Raw genomic sequence first — 14664 nt, forward strand, 5'->3', positions numbered from 1 at the left:
TTTCTGCTTAAAAACATTACATTCCTTTTTATGTTTTATTTCTTGTCTTACAGTGGCAAGAAATGGGACGATAACTGATCAAGGCCGAGGACAGGGTTTCTCCAGTTTAACCTCTACTTTATGCACAAATGTCTTCCTCACTCTCCCTTCACATTTATCACTGTCAATCATAACTGGTTGGCCAAATTCGTCATGATTTACCATTGAAACATTAATGGAGCATCAGCATGCCAACCATTTGATCTCAATCAGTTTCATGAGAATATGCATTTAGATCTTCTTGATATACAGTGAGCTACAAAAGTATTGCAACAGTGACACGTGTTTTGTTGTTTTGGCTCTACTCCAGCACTTTGGATTTGAAATTATACCATGACTATGAGGTTAAAGTGCATCCTGTCATCTTTAGTTTGAGGGTATGTTCATCCATATCTGGTGAACCGTTTAGAAATTCAGCACTTTTTGTGCATAGTCCCCCCATTTTAGGGGACCAAAAGTATTGTGATAAATTAACTTATGTGTGTATTAAAGTAGTCAGAAGTTTAGTATTTTTGTCTTTTACATTTTAATTGATTAATTTTACTATGTTTTTAAATATATATGTTTAATTTCACTCTCTGTCCATTCTTGACCTTTAGCCTATGTCTATTTCTATAACACAATGCTCATAGCTAATTATCTTTGCTGTATAGACTGTTAATTTGCAAGTTACACAGTCTATGGGCTCCAGATCAAACATGCTTGTCTTTCAGCCAAATCACCCCATATAGAAGCAATCAGGTGATATAATAAAGAACACACATAAAAAATCAGGCTATATGAATCAGACAGTAGTAGGTCAGATGGTTGAAAATCACAGAAGATTCATATCGTGATTTGAAATTGCAATGTTACAGAAGGCAAAAATCATCTCGTGGTCTTCCTATTTGTTGTTAGCGATGCTCCCCAGTCTCCGCTGCCGTGGTTCTGAACTCGCCACAGCATGCCTTGCATTTCTCCCGCACTAGCTAGCAGTAGCTGTCCGTGGTCCTCAAATAAAACTTTGCCGCACTATTAGAAAAGGCACACAGGTTAACATACACAGTTCTTCATTTTACCTATGCCCTTTTCAATATAGTTAAGCTACAACATTATGTTTGGAACAAATGAATGCAAATCTGAGACTTAAAGGTCACTCTTGTTTCCTTCTGTCTTTCTACTGGAACAATGTTAGTTCAATGGATAAAGGTACTGGATCATTTCTTTCCAAATGCCACTCTATTTGTCAGGTTTTGGCCATGACTGTTCGGGTTTTGGTCACTAGATGTCCCCATTGCACCTTTTTTGTACCTTTTGTTTTTCTTGCTCTAATTATTGTTTGCACCTGTAGGTCATTCCCTTGTTAGTATTTAAACCCTGTGTGTTCCTCAGTTCCTTGCTCAGTGTTTGTAAGTTAGCACCCAGCCCCAGCCTTGTTTTATATAGATTTTTCTCTGGTGGGATTTTCCAGAGGTTCTCTGGTTTAGTTCTTGTGTTTTGTTTGAGTAGTCTTTTGAGGTTTGTTTTTTCCCTGCTGTTTTTTACCACTCTGTGGAGTTTCTTTTGTTTTTTGGAGGTTTTCCTCTTTGTGCCTCTTGGCTTTATTTTTGGACATTGTGGATTTAGTTTCTTTGCCTGAAGATTTTGTTCTTTATTAAACCACCATCTCTAGTACTGCTGCGTCTGCCTCATCTTCTGGGTTCTGACTATTATTAGTGACTGTTTCTCGCACCGGGTCGTGACAGAAACACTGAGCCATTATTATGAACCCAGAGGCAGCCAGTACCCAGGATCTTTTTTCCATGCTGGCCCACCATGAGGGGACTGTCCAACGCCACGAAGCTGCTCTGGTTCAGCAAGAGGCCTTAATGGCTAGACATTCTCAACTTCTGTCAGAGATGCTGACTTCCATAAAGCAGATTTCGGATCGACTTTCCCCGGCAACCGCTTCTGCTCCAGTTCATCCGATTCAAGGACCCCTGACAGTTAATCCCCTGGCTGAACCTCGTCTGCCGCCTCCCCAACGGTTCTCAGGGGACCCGAGTGTTTGTAAGGGGTTTTTCACCCAATGTTCTCTCTCTTTTGAGCTGCAACCATCGTCGTTTCCCACCGACCGGTCCAAGATAGCATATATCATCACCCTGCTGTCGGAAAAGGCCCTAGCCTGGGCTACTGCTGTGTGGGATGCCCAAAGTCCCTGCTGTGCCAGCTACTCTACCTTTGCTGAAGAATTCAAGCGAGTGTTTCAAGGTCCTACCAACGGCCCTGACTCAGCCAAACAGCTCCTGACTCTCCGCCAAGGTCGGCGCAGCGTGACGGACTATGCCATCCAGTTCCGCACTGTGGCAGCAGCAAGTGGCTGGAACGACGAGGCGCTTACAGTGTGTTTTTTGAAGGGTCTTTCTGACACCATCCAAGATGAACTGGCCACTCGGGAACCACCGGACAACCTCGAGTCCCTTATCAAGTTGGCTTCACGCATAGACCAGCGTCTGAGAGAGAGAGAACAAAACCATAGACCGCTCACCCGAGCTCCTATCGGTTCCAGCTCCGAGTCTCCACCTTTATCCTCGCTGGCTCCACCAGAACCCATGCAGGTTGGACGCATCTCCCAGGCTGAGAGAGACCGCCGGATGAGGGAGCGATGCTGTCTATATTGCGGCAAACCGGGCCATTTCCGCTCCACGTGTCCCGGGCTCCAGGGAAACGCACTCTCCCGTGCAGGCCTGGGAGGACTGTAACGGGAAACATAACCTCCTCCCATCCATCCAACTCCCGCCTGCTCATTCCTGTTACCCTTTCCTGGGACGACCACGAGTTTTCTCTTCAAGCCTTGGTAGACTCTGGAGCCGCAGGTAACTTCATGGATGGGATCTGGGCGAAGGAGCATGGCGTTCCTTCTGAACCTCTAAGTGACCCCATAAGGGTTACTACGTTGGATAGAAGTCCTTTGGGATCTGGACTTGTCACTCGTGCCACTACCCCCTTACGACTTTCAGTTTCCCAACACCAGGAAGTGATGAACTTTCATCTGATCTCCTGTTCCGAGTTTCCTCTTGTCCTTGGTTTTCCCTGGCTTCACAGCCATAACCCTCACATCGACTGGTCTGTGGGCACTATCAAGCAGTGGGGTCCTACGTGCCAAGCCACTTGTATCTTCCCGAGTTCCCAGAGTTCTCCTTCCGAGTCTCTAGAATCCATCGACTTGTCCCGAGTTCCCGAGTGTTACCATGACCTCAAACTGGTATTTAGCAAACGGAGGGCCACCAAACTACCACCCCATAGACCTTACGATTGCACCATCGACCTGTTGCCGGGGACCTGCCCTCCCAGGGGTCGGATCTTTTCCCTTTCTCCTCCCGAACGAGCTGCTATGGATACCTACATCAAGGACGCTCTGACAGCAGGCCTCATGCGTCCATCTACCTCGCCGGCGGGAGCAGGGTTTTTCTTTGTGGCCAAGAAAGACGGTGGATTACGACCTTGCATCGACTACCGGGGACTCAATGCCATAACCGTCCGTAACCGCTACCCGCTACCCCTTATGGCCACAGCCTTTGAGCTGCTCCAGGAAGCAGTTGTCTTCACTAAGCTTGACCTGCGGAACGCATACCATCTTGTGCGGATCAAACCCGGGGACGAGTGGAAGACCGCTTTCAACACGCCTACTGGTCACTACGAATACTCGGTGATGCCCTTCGGCCTGACCAACGCTCCGGCTGTGTTCCAAGCGCTCATAAACGATGTGCTTAGGGATATGCTTAACATCTTTGTGTTTGTTTACTTGGATGACATCCTCATCTTTTCGAGCTCCCTTCAAGAACACACTAAGCATGTCAGACAAGTGCTCAAACGCCTCCTAGACAGCCATTTGTACGTTAAGCCGGAGAAGTGTGAATTCCATTCCTCTCGAGTACAATTCCTGGGATTTATAGTGGAACCCGGACGAGTCCAGATGGACCCCAAGAAGGTAGAGGCGGTAGCGGATTGGCCCACCCCCAAGTCCGTTAAAGAAGTTCAGCGTTTCCTGGGCTTCACCAACTTTTACCGCAAGTTCATCAAGAACTTCAGCTCGGTGGCAGCCCCTCTCTCGGCGGTAACCAAGGGTGGCAACACAAGGTTTCTGTGGGGAAGAGAAGCTGAGACGGCCTTCCAAGGACTCAAGCAGCGCATCCTCTCTGCTCCCATCCTGACACTACCAACGGCGGAGGAACCTTTTGTGGTGGAGGTAGACGCATCAGAGGTTGGGGTTGGAGCCGTCCTGTCTCAGAGGGGTGAAGACAAGAAGCTTCATCCTTGCGCCTTCTTCTCTCACCGGCTTACCCCGGCCGAGAGGAATTACGATGTGGGGGATCGTGAACTCCTAGCGGTTAAGATGGCATTGAAGGAATGGAGACACTGGCTCGAGGGGGCTTCTCAACCGTTTCAAGTGCTTACGGACCACAAGAATCTGGAGTATATCCAGCAGGCGAAGCGGTTGAACGCCAGACAAGCTCGATGGTCTCTTTTCTTCAGCCGATTTCAGTTTATCCTCACCTATAGACCCGGGTCGAAGAATCTCAAGCCGGACGCCTTGTCACGAATCTACTCTCCTGCCATTCGAGAAGATACTGACATGACTGTCCTTCCGGCCGCTAAGATCGTGGCTCCGATCTCGTGGCAAGTGGAGGATACCGTGAAACAAGCTCAAGCCATCGAACCGGGCCCTGGAGGAGGTCCTGCTAATCGGTTGTTTGTTCCCAAGGCAGCAAGGTCCCAAGTCCTTCGGTGGGGGCACTCCTCTCGCCTCACCTGTCACCCGGGCGTAGGCCGCACCTTGGAGTTCATCCAGCGTAAGTTCTGGTGGCCCACCATAAAAGAAGACGTTGCCACTTTCATCAAGGCCTGTTCCGTGTGCTGCCAGGGCAAATCTTCTCACCTCCGCCCTCAAGGACTCCTTCACCCTCTATCTATTCCCCACCGACCCTGGTCCCATATCTCGTTGGACTTTATTACTGGCCTTCCTCCGTCCCATGGTAATACTACGATCCTAGTCATCATCGACAGGTTTTCTAAGGCGGCCAGGTTTGTTCCTTTGACCAAATTACCTTCTGCCAAGGAAACAGCTGAGTTGGTGATTAACCATGTGTTCCGAGTCTTTGGGATTCCGCAAGATATGGTTTCCGACAGAGGTCCCCAGTTCGCCTCAAGGTTTTGGAAGGCCTTCTGCCAACTCATAGGGGCCACGGCCAGTTTATCTTCAGGGTACCATCCGGAGTCCAATGGCCAAACTGAGAGGATGAATCAGGAGCTGGAAACCACCCTCAGATGCATGGTTTCCAACAACCCGTCCACTTGGTCATCCTTCATTGTTTGGGCCGAGTACGCGCACAACACCTTGTGCTCCTCCTCCACTGGTATGTCCCCGCATGAGTGTCAGTTTGGCTATGCGCCTCTATTGTTCCCGGACCAGGAGGCAGAAGTCAGAGTGCCTTCAGCCTCAAGGTTCATCAGACGCTGTCGGCTTACGTGGAAGAAGGCACGTCTTAATCTTCTGCGTTCCTCTCAGCAGTACCAACGACAAGCCAACAGAGGTCGCCGTCCCGGTCCTACCCTGTACCCCGGCCAGAGAGTATGGCTCTCAACTAAGAACCTACCACTACGGGTGGAGTCTCGCAAGCTGTCCCAGAGGTTCATCGGTCCCTTTAAGATTGCCAGGAGAGTCAATCCCGTTACTTTTCGCCTGCACTTACCCAGATCCCTTAAGATCAATCCAACATTTCACATTTCTTTATTAAAACCTGTTGTTTTTTCTCCCTTTATCCCGGCAGGCAGACCTCCCCCTCCGCCCCGTGTCATCGGTGGCCAGTCGGCTTATACCGTCCACCGGATACTGGATTCCCGCCGGGTGCAGCGGTCCTGGCAGTATCTGGTGGACTGGGAAGGCTACGGTCCCGAGGAGCGCTCCTGGGTTCCTGCCAAGGACATACTGGACCCTGACCTCATTCGTCAGTTCAGGGCCCTCCACCCTGAGAAGGCTGGTAGGAACGTCAGGAGCCGTTCCTAGGAGGGGGATTCTGTCAGGTTTTGGCCATGACTGTTCGGGTTTTGGTCACTAGATGTCCCCATTGCACCTTTTTTGTACCTTTTGTTTTTCTTGCTCTAATTATTGTTTGCACCTGTAGGTCATTCCCTTGTTAGTATTTAAACCCTGTGTGTTCCTCAGTTCCTTGCTCAGTGTTTGTAAGTTAGCACCCAGCCCCAGCCCAAGCCTTGTTTTATATAGATTTTTCTCTGGTGGGATTTTCCAGAGGTTCTCTGGTTTAGTTCTTGTGTTTTGTTTGAGTAGTCTTTTGAGGTTTGTTTTTTCCCTGCTGTTTTTTACCACTCTGTGGAGTTTCTTTTGTTTTTTGGAGGTTTTCCTCTTTGTGCCTCTTGGCTTTATTTTTGGACATTGTGGATTTAGTTTCTTTGCCTGAAGATTTTGTTCTTTATTAAACCACCATCTCTAGTACTGCTGCGTCTGCCTCATCTTCTGGGTTCTGACTATTATTAGTGACTGTTTCTCGCACCGGGTCGTGACACTATTCCCTTGAAAGTGCACTACTTTTGACCAGAGGCCAAGGAACATAGTACAATGTGGATATTTAGTAATGAGCAGTGGATTGGGCTGATCAACTTTAGTAATTGGTGAATGTCTTATGAGTAATGAGAAAATAATCATCAAAAGTGATGAGAATGTTGCATTTTGTAAAGCATTTTGGCCGACTGATCTTGAACTTCGCAATTCATATCCAAGTTTATTATAGGCCTAAAGGCTAGGCGTAGCTAGGCTATATATTAAAATACATAGGCCTACGTGTATAACAACATAGATTATATATATTAATTATATACAGTATATATAATGCTATTACGTATATTACTTTACCTGCATTTTTTCTGTTGGATATAGGCCTACCCCTGAGTCATATTGACATGCAGCATGTTTAGCGCATGGAGACAGACCGTCTATCTGCTTGGGCTCTAGGCTAGTTGTCCGCGGAAAGTATTTGATGAAGGTGAAAGCCAAATCATTCCACAACTGCTTTTTTTGAATAGGCAGTGAGAATTAATTTTCATCATTGTTGCTTATCAGGAATATGATGTGCCGAGGACCATGGCAATAGAGGTGCGGTTATAAGGCCATGCGGGTAATGGGTATAGGGGTTGAAAGGCCACATACAGGCTGTTGAATGTTTAAATTGTCTATTTTTGAGCTTCTAGAAGCGTCAATATCGATGTATAAGCATTTCTATACATACACTTGTTTTCTGCCATGAATCTTTATACACCCATAGGAAACCTTTGTAAGAGGTCAGGTCTGGTCATGAAATCCTCAAAAATATATTATTGTTGTTTTTTGTGGCTCAGTCTTATGGCTTGGCACAAATAATCCTTTGCATGAATCAGACATAATTATGCAATCCCGTACCCCTGGTGGCCATGGGGTGCTCAGTAGCGCCACCCACAGTCGACTTTTTCCCAAACTTTGATGATTTTTTAATCAATAATAGATTAACACATTCTAACGTTATTTGACATGAAGGTTTAGTAAGGGGACCTTATTAAATCTTAAGAATCACACATTTCAAGCTTAAATAGTTATGATTGAAAATCACATTTCAAAAAGTGCACCACTTCAGACATTAAATTGGCATGTGCTGATGCAGTACAGCGTTATGTATGTCCTAATGAATGTACATATCATTCTATTATAATGATATTGGCGAAGATATTGATAAAGAACAAACTGGTTAGGGTTAGGAGAAAAAATTACTACAAAATGGCGCCATGTTTGTAGTTCACAACTTTTCCGGTTTCTGTAACATAAGAATTTATCTGTTACATGTACAGTGGGGAGAACAAGTATTTGATACACTGCCGATTTTGCAGGTTTTCCTACTTACAAAGCATGTAGAGGTCTGTGATTGTTATCATAGGTACACTTCAACTGTGAGAGATGGAATCTAAAACAAAAATCCAGAAAATCACATTGTATGATTTTTAAGTAATTAATTTGCATTTTATTGCTCAGTTGGTAGTAGCTCAGTTGTCATTAATTTGCATTTTATTAATTTGCATTTTGTTATTAATATTTATTTATTTATTTGCATTTTATTAATTTGCATTTTATTGCTCAGTTGGTAGTAGCTCAGTTGATAGAGCATGGCGTTTGCAACGCCAGGGTTGTGGGTTTGATTCCCATGGGAAGTCAGTATGAAAATAAAAATAATAATGTATGCACTAACTGTAAATCGCTCTGGATAAGAGCGTCTGCTAAATGATGTAAAATGTAAATGTAAATGTATTGCATGACATAAGTATTTGATACATCAGAAAAGCAGAACTTAATATTTGGTACAGAAACCTTTGTTTCTATACCAAGGTTTGCACAAACTGCAGCAGGGATTTTGGCCCACTCCTCCATACAGACCTTCTCCAGATCCTTCAGGTTTCGGGGCTGTCGCTAGGCAACATGGACTTTCAACTCCCTCCAAAGATTGTCTATGGGGTTGAGATCTGGAGACTGGCTAGGCCACTCCAGGACCTTGAAATGCTTCTTACGAAGCCACTCCTTCGTTGCCCGGGTGGTGTGTTTGGGATCATTGTCATGCTGAAAGACCCAGCCACGTTTCATCTTCAATGCCCTTGCTGATGGAAGGAGGTTTTCACTCAAAATCTCACTATACATGGCCCCATTCATTCTTTCCTTTACACGGATCAGTCGTCCTGGTCCCTTTGCAGAAAAACAGCCCCAAAGCATGATGTTTCCACCCCCATGCTTCACAGTAGGTATGGTGTTCTTTGGATGCAACTCAGCATTCTTTGTCCTCCAAACACGATGAGTTGAGTTTTTACCAAAAAGTTCTATTTTGGTTTCATCTGACCATATGACATTCTCCCAATCCTCTTCTGGATCATCCAAATGCACTCTAGCAAACTTCAGATGGGCCTGGACATGTACTGGCTTAAGCAGGGGGACACGTCTGGCACTGCAGGATTTGAGTCCCTGGCGGCGTAGTGTGTTACTGATGGTAGGCTTTGTTACTTTGGTCCCAGCTCTCTGCAGGTCATTCACTAGGTCCCCCCGTGTGGTTCTGGGATTTTTGCGGATTTCTTGTGATCATTTTGACCCCACTTGGTGAGATCTTGCGTGGAGCCCCAGATCGAGGGAGATTATCAGTGGTCTTGTATGTCTTCCATTTCCTAATAATTGGTCCCACAGTTGATTTCTTCAAACCAAGCTGCTTACCTATTGCAGATTCAGTCTTCCCAGCCTGGTGCAGGTCTACAATTTTGTTTCTGGTGTCCTTTGACAGCTCTTTGGTCTTGGCCATGGTGGAGTTTGGAGTGTGACTGTTTGAGGTTGTGGACAGGTGTCTTTTATACTGATAACAAGTTCAAACAAGTGCCATTAATACAGGTAACGAGTGGAGGACAGAGGAGCCTCTTAAAGAAGAAGTTACAGGTCTGTGAGAGCTAGAAATCTTGCTTGTTTGTAGGTGACCAAATACTTATTTTCCACGATAATTTGCAAATAAATTCATAAAAAATCCTACAATGTGATTTTCAGGATTTTTTTTTCTGAATTTGTCTGTCATAGTTGACGTGTACCTATGATGAAAATTACAGGCCTCTCTCATCTTTTTAAGTGGGAGAACTTGCACAATTGGTTGCTGACTAAATACTTTTTTTCCCCACTGTATATAACAAGGAATTGTTGACTTAAAAGCCCATGACTAATGTGCTGTGAACCACTGCTCCATCGGGATGCAAATTATTACTTGAAGCCAAGGATACCCTTTTTTTTGTATTTTTTAGCTAAACTAATAAGCACACACAAGCACAGGAGCACGTTACAGTTTAACAATGTTTAAATCGGCAATCATCAGGTAAAACAATAAATAGTTCTCCCCGCCAATGGTTCTGTAAAAAGGAGAGGGATGGGGCTGGAGAAATGTAACCATAGTTTAAACCATGTTTCGAGGCTATAGTCCAGTGGTGTCAATCTCATTCCATGGAGGGCCTAGTGTATGCTGGTTTTTGTTTTTTCCTTTAAATTAAGACCTAGATAACCAGGTGAGGGGAGTTCCTTAGTAATTAGTGACCTTAATTCATCAATCAAGTTCAAGGGTGGAGCGAAAACCCGCAGACACTCGGCCCACCCGTGGAATGAGTTTGACACGTGTATGTATGTTTACTTTGTTTACAAACATTGGAGTAGAAAAGGCTTATATTTTGGGTTCTGATGGGGTACGACAGTTGAACTATGTTCACGAGGCATTTATAAATAATATTCTTCAAGAATTAATGGGTACATCCATTTAATTTATAAGTCCAAAAGTGGATGCAGCAACTGCAGATTGGCCATTTAAAGGGGTACATCGGGGCTGGTCATGTTTCCGGGCAAAAGCAGTGACAGACGAGCGCCCTTTTCAAATCCATGACGGCGTAGTGTGTTACTAATGGTTTTCTTTGAGACTGTGGTCCCAGCTCTCTTCAGGTCATTGACCAGGTCCTGCCGTGTAGTTCTGGGCTGATCCCTCACCTTCCTTATGATCATTGATGCCCCACGAGGTGAGATCTTGCATGGAGCCCCAGACCGAGGGTGATTGACCGTCATCTTGAACTTCTTCCATTTTCTAATAATTGCGCCAACAGTTGTTGCCTTCTCACCAAGCTGCTTGCCTATTGTCCTGTAGCCCATCCCAGCCTTGTGCAGGTCTACAATTTTATCCCTGATGTCCTTACACAGCTCTCTGGTATTGGCCATTATGGAGAGGTTGGAGTCTGTTTGATTGAGTGTGTGGACAGGTGTCTTTTATACAGGTAACGAGTTCAAACAGGTGCAGATAATACAGGTAATGAGTGGAGAACAGGAGGGCTTCTTAAAGAAAAACTAACAGATCTGTGAGAGCCGGAATTCTTAATGGTTGGTAGGTGATCAAATACTTATGTCATGCAATAAAATGCAAATTAATTACTTAAAAATCATACAATGTGATTTTCTGGATTTTTGTTTTAGATTCCGTCTCTCACAGTTAAAGTGTACCTATGATAAAAATTACAGACCTCTACATGCTTTGTAAGTAGGAAAACCTGCAAAATCGGCAGTATATCAAATACTTGTTCTCCCCACTGTATCTCTGTGCCGTCCATGAGCAAAGTGTGGATAATGCCATCTCGCCTCTTTCCACTGCTCACGGCCTTAATGCAACAGTCGTGGTCGCTTAGAGTGAAGTGTGTTTCAATACCGTCTTCCACAAACTCCCCCGCAGTCTCAAGTTTTTGTCCATTACACAAATTATCCATGGTGTCTTTCTCCAGGACGACCCTGCAGTCGATGCCGTCCAGGTTGAGCAGCCAAGTGCTGGTGACTTTGGAGCGGTTCTACATGTACGTTTTTCCATTGATCTCCAGTGTGTATTTGTAAGCAAAGCCGCTCACTGCGTCAATGTTAATGGTTGCTTTGGTGTCCACGCTTCCTACGTTGAAGGTCTCCTTTCCCACCAGCTTGAACATCCAGTCTCTCCTTACAATTTCCTTTCCGTCTATGTAGATTACCCTTTTCCCCGTGGTTGTACCATGTTCAAACTCAATCCGATGGACTCCATCGCTCAGGGCCACTTCCCACACCCCTACCAGGTCGCCCGACATTCTGTCCTCCTCACTGGCCCGCTTTGGCCACCAACTCTAGAATATTGAAACAACAATGTGCCTTTGCTTGCATGACGGAAATAAGTGGCTTCATGTCTAGAAGAGTGGCGAGCTCTGGACAATGAAGGGCAACTTTGGTCAGGTATGGCTTGCAGATCACATCCGTACACATTAATTGTATGTTCCTGCTGCCAGACAACTCCTTCTACAAGAACAGTGGGTACGCAAAGATCTCTCCGCATCATGTTGAGGCTCCTCAGAAGTATTCCATGGCGGCAGACGGCAACTTAGAGTCCCTCTTTATCAAGTTTGTTGTTTGTTTTCCTTGACGACTCTTTAGCTGCTGTCCACTGGGATGCTCCACATACCCATTTTCCATGACCCTAGACAAGGATGTAGAAAAATGTTTGGGGGGGAAAGCGTTAACGGGACAGTGGTTAGGTTTTTCAAATCTAGCTGAGGGCGCTGAGCTACCCCCCGTGTTCGCTACAATGGAGATCAGAAGTGGGAGATTGAGTGTCAAAAAGAAGCACTTGTAAAGTGTGTTGATTTGGGACAGTGAAGCATGGGGACACATTCTGAACAGAGGGAGTGGTGTAATCACCCTGGACTTGAAGAGAGAGGATTACTATCTCTCCAAAATGATATGTATAACGAGTCTGCCTTGAGTCAGATGGCCCGAGGCCAGTCCTATTTCACAGATTAGAGGATACACAGGAAACGTACATGTTTAATCTTTGTATGGACATAGTTCACAAAGTCAGACACATCCTCAACCTTGCAGATAAATACGCCATCAAATAATCCTTTGTCATCAGCCCTTCAAAGGATACATGAAATACATTATATATATGACATATGAAATATAAATCAACCTCAGTAACTGATTGTGGGACACTTGACAATGTTGATAATTCATTTCATTACAAACTCAAAACATTTAAGCTAAAAATGAGCTCAACTGCATTTGAAGACTTTCACACTGGACAGAGAAAGGGCAAACCTTGTTTGGATTGTTTAAATGATATAGAGTAATATCAAAGAGCAACAGCTTGACAAATAAACAATACCACATAACACCTGCCATAACACCTGCCATAACACCTGCCCCCACACACGAAAACTAAATAGGCAACCAAATCAAACACTAACAAGGGACAGGTGTACAAACAGACAAAACCAAACAAACATGAAACATCGAACGGTGGCAGCTAGTACTCCGGGGACGACGACCGCCGAAGCCTGCCCGAACAAGGAGGAGGAGCAGCCTCGGCCGAAACCGTGACAGTGTCACAGTTGACAGTGACAGGCCAGTACCCATTCTTTATCAGATCTGCCAAGTTTGCTGTCCAGGTGCTAAGACAGGTTGTGCAGGTCAGCACAGGCACAGTGACATTGTAGCAACCTTGAGGAAAAAAATGTACAGTCTGAATTAATGTTGTTTTACATTGCATTGCTACATCACTGTTTGGTTCTTGTAGATATTGCACATACCATTTATTCCTACGAGGATGATATGTTTCCCAGGGCCAACATGGATGGTGCTTGTCAGGCAACAACATATCACCTCTGGTACGTCCAATGGTAAGAAACAATCTAGGGACAATATTTTATACAACAATAAACAAGAATACATTTTAACTTTGATATAATACATTCAGCCTAAAAAAATATATAAAACACACCCTGTTCATGAAGTGCATATTTGGCATCACCGTGGAGAGATGTTTAAGCCTTGAAACAGTTGAGACATGGATTGTGTATGTGTGCCACTCAGAAGGTCAATGGGCAAGACAAAAGATTGAATTGCCTTTGAACGGGGTATGGTAGTAGGTGCCAGGTGCAACGGTTTGTGTCAAGAACTACAACGCTCCTGGGTTTTTCACAACAGTTTACCGTGTATATCAAGAATGGTCCACCACCCAAAGGACATCCAGCCAACTTGACACAACTGTCAGAAGCATTTGAGTCAACATGGGCCAGCATCCCTGTGGAATGGTTTCGACACCTTGTAGAGTCCATGCCCCGACGAATTGAAGCTGTTCTGAGGGCAAAAGGGAGTGCAACTCAATATTAGGAATGTTTTGTACACTCAGTGTATTTTGACTACAGAGTAAACTCTCCTCAAAGGCAAATGCTTCCAGCTTCCACAATTACAGACAGTCCTTGCAAAAGGAAAGACACTGTGTAAACATTCCAATAGTGGATTTGAAAGAATTCAACTAAGACTAATTCCATAATGTGGAATGGCAGATTGCTTCATATTAAAGGAAATGTGTAGGAAGAAGCTCTGCCAGGATTTTGTTATTGCACTCCCCTACAGAAGTATTTGGACAGTGATGCTAAAATGTTGAATTAGTCTCTATACTCCAGCATTTTGAATTTCATTATCGAGAAGGAACATGCAAGTCAGCATTTCGTTGGATGGTGTTACCATCAGTATCCAGTACATACGACTAATAAATCTTGCAACTAGCCCCACCATTTGACGATGTCATAAGTATTTAGACACATTTCATGTATGGATTAAAGTTGTCAAAAGTTTAGTATTTGGGCGCATATTCCTAGAACACAATGACTACATCAAGCTTGTGAATCTACAAACTTGTTGGATACATTTACAGCTTGTTTTGGTTGTGTTTCAGATTATTTTGTGCCCAATAGGAACTGAATGGTGAATAATTTGTGTCATTTTGTAGTCACTTTTATTGTAAGTAAGAATAGAAGATGTTTGTGAACACTTTTACATTAATGTTGATGCTCCCATGATTATGGATAATCATTAATGAATGGTGAATGATGAGGAGTGAGAAAGTTAGAGGAACAAAAATCATGAAGATTATAACTTATTTAATGCCTCATGAGTTTAATTCAACTGTCGTACCCCATCAGAACCCAAAATATAAGCTTGTTTTACACAAACTATGTGCTTGTTTTAGTCAAATGTTGGCAAACAAAGTAAATGTA

The 14664-nt window shown here is 44.5% G+C and overlaps 1 pseudogene across 1 annotated transcript in view; it reads right to left on the reverse strand.

Moving 5' to 3' along the window:
* The window catches only part of LOC311106768 (fas apoptotic inhibitory molecule 1-like), an 89298-nt pseudogene extending 77601 nt beyond the window's left edge, over positions 1-11697 (reverse strand). Inside the window, exon 1 of the transcript in view lies at positions 11167-11697. The product of the transcript in view is annotated as a fas apoptotic inhibitory molecule 1-like (transcript). The remainder of the gene's footprint in view (positions 1-11166) is intronic.
* Positions 11698-14664: the final 2967 nt, after the last annotated feature.

This window comes from Coregonus lavaretus (assembly GCF_964263955.1).
Source record: "Coregonus lavaretus genome assembly, chromosome: 31".
Classification (NCBI taxonomy): Eukaryota; Metazoa; Chordata; class Actinopteri; order Salmoniformes; family Salmonidae; genus Coregonus; species Coregonus lavaretus.